Source organism: Dendropsophus ebraccatus, chromosome 5 (genome assembly GCF_027789765.1).
Source record: "Dendropsophus ebraccatus isolate aDenEbr1 chromosome 5, aDenEbr1.pat, whole genome shotgun sequence".
NCBI lineage: Eukaryota > Metazoa > Chordata > Amphibia > Anura > Hylidae > Dendropsophus > Dendropsophus ebraccatus.
In genome coordinates this window covers 47,362,959-47,367,728 of record NC_091458.1, presented here as the reverse complement: position 1 = coordinate 47,367,728, position 4,770 = coordinate 47,362,959, and positions in this window count along the sequence as shown.

Below are 4,770 nucleotides of genomic sequence, written 5' to 3'. Positions count from 1 at the left end.
AATTACTGACTGTTTAGACAACAGTAAATTCATCAGATTAAAATATCAATATGGAGGTGTCCAATCACCATAGCAAGGTGAAAGAAGGAGGTTTACCCCCTCTTGGTTCTGTTCGGCAGTGAAATAAAAGCGGATACTCGTACTTTAACTAAAGTACGTTTAATGTCTCAAAACAAACAACGCGTTTTAGGGTCCAGGGACACCTTTATCAAGTTAAAAGGACACGTCTCTTTTAACTTGATAAAGGGGTCCCTGCACCCCGAAACGTGTTGTTTTGAGAAATTAAATGTACTTTAGTTAAAGTACGAGTATCCGCTTTTATTTCAAGAGGGGGTAAACCCCCTTCTTTCACCTTGCTACGATGATTGGACACCTCCATATCGATTATCTCTGTTGGAACCCAGTGGCTCTGGATCCCTCCAACAACATCTGCACCCGGCAGCTCCGGCTCTTCAATGATAGCGCATATAGATGTTGTGCTCTTAGTACAACATCACAAGGTGAGCGTATATAGTTTACCACCAGTATACCTCTGTCTCCCAGGTTTTACCCTATGGCGCCTTGCAAATTTCTTTTCAGCCATTCAGAATAAAATATAACCTTTATTAATGTGTTCTAAAATACTAAGTCCACTATACAGGCACAAATAAACAAACATGAACATACCCCTCTTAGTGCACTTCCATGGTGCCTGAGATAGGTGCCAACCTAGGCCTTATGCCAGAGAGGTCCAGGTGGAAGGGAGGGTGAGGGTAGAGTGCAATCTAACCTTACTCCCAGTGGTTCCTTTCCCTGCCTTTTGGGGTACCCACTTCCTTAGCAGGGTGGCCCCCAACCACAATGACGGTCCCTCTCCTATAATAAGTGCCCAGGAAAAAAATGGCAAACAAAGAGAATAAAGTGATATATACAGAATGCACCAACATAAATATATACAAAATGACATGAAACACCACCAGGAGTGAACAAGATACTAGTGGTGTTTTATGTCATTTTTTTATTTATGTTGGCACATTCTTTATCTATCACTTTATTCTCTTTCTTCTATTCTTATTTCTTCTATTCTCTGTTTGTTATTTTTTCCTGGACACTTATTGGTTGGGGCCACCCTGCTAAGGAGGTGGGTACCCCAAAAAGCAGGGAAAGGAATCACCAGGAGTAAGATTAAATCACACTTTACCCTCCCCTCCTCTTCCACCTGGACCTCTCTGGCATAAGGCCTTAGGTTGACACCATGGAAGTGCACTAAGAGAGGTATGTTTATGTTCCACAACATTTGTGCCTGTGTTGTGGACTTTGTATTTTAGAACACATTAATAAAGGTTTTATATTAATTTGATGAACTTACTGTGGTGTGAACAGTCAGTGATTCAGCATATTTATTAAACAAACCATCTGTATTTTTACCAGTTTGCATTCTATAATGTAGCCTCCCCTAGTGTGGTGGTAAGGTTGGGTTTTAGTTTTGTCATGTGAGAAACCCGCCAGACTTACTAAGGCCATTAGACACACTAATAAATCTGTTGGTTTGGAAAACTAAAACCCTGAGCTGTAGGGTTCTTGAAAGCCTGACAATCTTAGTAAATCAGGGCCACTATGTCCTAGTTACATTGCATTTTTGCTCTTTGTATATGTATTACTGTATGTCAGTTTGTGCTCCTTGTTCTTTTTTGTACATCCATCTTTTCATATTATAAAGCGCTGCAGAATCTGTTGGTGCTATACAAATAAATATTATTAGTATCATTTGCAAAATGCATGTCTATGAACACTACCTGCTTAATGATGTCATGCCAACTGAAAACAAACTTTGCTTTATAGTTATAGTACATTTTCTACTGCACAGGACATGCCAGGTGTACTGTAATACTGTAATATAGTGAATTCTATAACACATTTGTCCCCCATATCTTAGTGGTATTCTGGTGTCAGATTTTTATTTATAATGGAGTCAGGATGCTTTAAAAAAAGCCCAAAAAACAGCATACTCACCTGCCCTGATCCCGGCAGCTGCCATTCCAATGGCCCCAGCTCCCTGCTGAATCCCACTTCCTCTGGTGTGTCGACCCTCAGGAAATGCTACTTCAGCCAACCACTGGGTCCATTATAAAAAGAATTTCTGTTGCCGGATTACCCCTTTCATTCTCCAGTGCTACTCACACATGGTGGGCTGACTACAGACGTTTCTGTCCAATTCATAGAAATAAGGCTTGTAGAAATCTATGTTGTTTAAGAATTACTGATTAAATGAGTCTACATGCGTTTTTAACAGTGGATCGTTTCTTTTCTGCCTATGCCCATAACAATCATACACAGACTGGTTCACCAGAAGTGAATAAAGATGGAAGCCGCTCTCTTGTATTTCATTTAACAAAAATGGGATTGAATAGATGTGTCTAAATACATCAGTATCACTATCATCTGCTGCAAATACAACTGTCCAATATGGCCGTGTTGTCATCACATAACATGTTATAGTCTGTACTTGTTTTCTTTCAATAAATATAATTGACCAGAACAATCTGGTGCCAATGGTAAGAGGTGTTTGGTGAGATTGCAATACTCCTTTAACCCCTTAAGATCAAAGCCTATTTTCGTTTTTGCGCTTTTGCTTATTCCATTTTAAGTTTAAAAGTCCATAGCGCTTGCATTTTTTCACCTAGAGACGTATATGAGCGCTTATTTTTTGCAAAACCAATTGTACTTTGCAATGACAGGCATTATTTTTCCATAACATATGCTGCGAAACCGGAAAAAAATCATTTGCGCTGTCAAATTGAAAAAAAAACGAATTTGTTTTGATTTCGGGGAGTTTTGCATTTTTGCCGTCCGTCCTATGGTAAAACTGACTTGTTATGCATGTTCCTCAAGTCATTACGATTACTATGATATATAACATGTATAACTTATATTGTATCTGATGGCCTGTAAAATATTCAAACCATTGTTAACAAATATACGTTCCTTAAAATCGCTCCATTCCCAGGCTTATAGCGCTTTTATCCTTTGGTCTATGGGGCTGTGTGAGGTGTCATTTTTTGCGCCATGATGCGTTCTTTCTATCGGTACCTTGATTGCGCATATACGACTTTTTGATCGTTTTTTATTACATTTTTTCTGGATTTGATGCGACCATCAGATCGGTCATAGATTACTATGGCCTGCTGCAGGCCATAGCAATCTATTGCCGAGCCGGGATCAGCGTCATTCCGACGCTGAGGCCCGGCACGGGCAAAAGAACGGATCTTCCCCCCGCGATCGCATCGCGGGGAGGAGATCCCACCCACTAGACACCAGGGATAGTGTGTACAAAGCACTTCAATGCAGCTGTCAGGTTTGACAGCTGCATTGAAGTGCTTAATTAGCCGGCGCGGCAACGGGACCCGCGCCGGCTAACAGAGGCACTGCCCGGCTGCACGTGTCAGCCAGGATCAGCGCCGTTCAGAGCGGGGTCCCGGCAGGACCCCGCTCTGAACACCCCCCGCGGCGCCATGACGTATCAGATACGTCATGGGTCGCTAAGGGGTTAAAGGCGAAGTTCAACAAGGAAGTAAAAAATCATTACGGGGAGGGTGTGGGGGAAAAATATTAAAACATATTATACATGCTTGTCCTGGTGCCCGCACAGAGCCACGTCCTGCTCCTGTACCCTGTTTGGTGTCTTCTGTGCTTCCCGCTGACTACGCCACAATCCGACTGATGGATGCCCCACTCAGCCAGTCAGTGACTGGGGCAGGACACTGCTGCAGTCACTGATTGGCTGAGGGGGCTAAATCCGACCCATCTGTGACATGGAACCCGGGTCGTGACGTACTTGAAACCAGGGAGAAAATGACAGCCGTTGGGATCTGGGAGCTCCGTGATGCCGCGCCCTCCCCTCACCCATCGAACCATTCATTCACTATGGGACCCCCAAGCATTACAGCGCTATACTCAGTAATGTTTGGCGAGCCCATAGACAGTGAATGGAGTTGCTGGCACTGCACATGTGGTGTACACCATTCATTCCTTCATTTGTCCCTGTTCACGAGATCAGTGGGGTTCCCAATGGTCAGACCCACACCAATCAGCATGTTATCATGTATCATGTGGATAACCTTAGATAGGAGAACCCCTTTAAAAACTGTATGAATGAAAAATGAATAAACTTGAATTGAAGAATTGTTTTTCTGCATACAAGGATCAGTTAACTAACAGCAACTAAGCCTTTGTTTTTGTAGATATTCTTGCATTGTCAAGTCAAAACCCAACTAGTCTTATTGTAGAAATAGATTTATTAAGGTAACCATGTTCTAAGATTTTGCATTAGCCTCATTTGTCATGACAAAAATATTCAATATAAATTACAGTATGCACTGGTCATATACATATCACCTCCAGTGTAAAGGCACCAGCACCTTAAGATGACGTTTACATTGGAACATGAGAAAAGAAGAGATCACAGTGATCACCTATGAGTACGAGATCTGAGAGTATGCATTGAGTTCTATATTTAAAGGCACCGTTGATTTCCAGTAGGCTTTTTGCGGTTCCCAGCCAAAATGACTCTTCTACAGTCGGTATCTTTCACTATCAAGTATGATATATAGAAAAGTAATTAATCAGATTGTTTGCTTTCTTTATTGTGGTGATCATGGTGTCTTTATAAAGCTTAGCATTCCAAGTGTAGAGTCTTCGAAGAAGCATTGGAAGAATACTATATGTACTAGCTCAGTGTTTCCCAACTGGGGTTCCTTTTACCTTTTCCTGCATTAAAGCGAATGTACCATC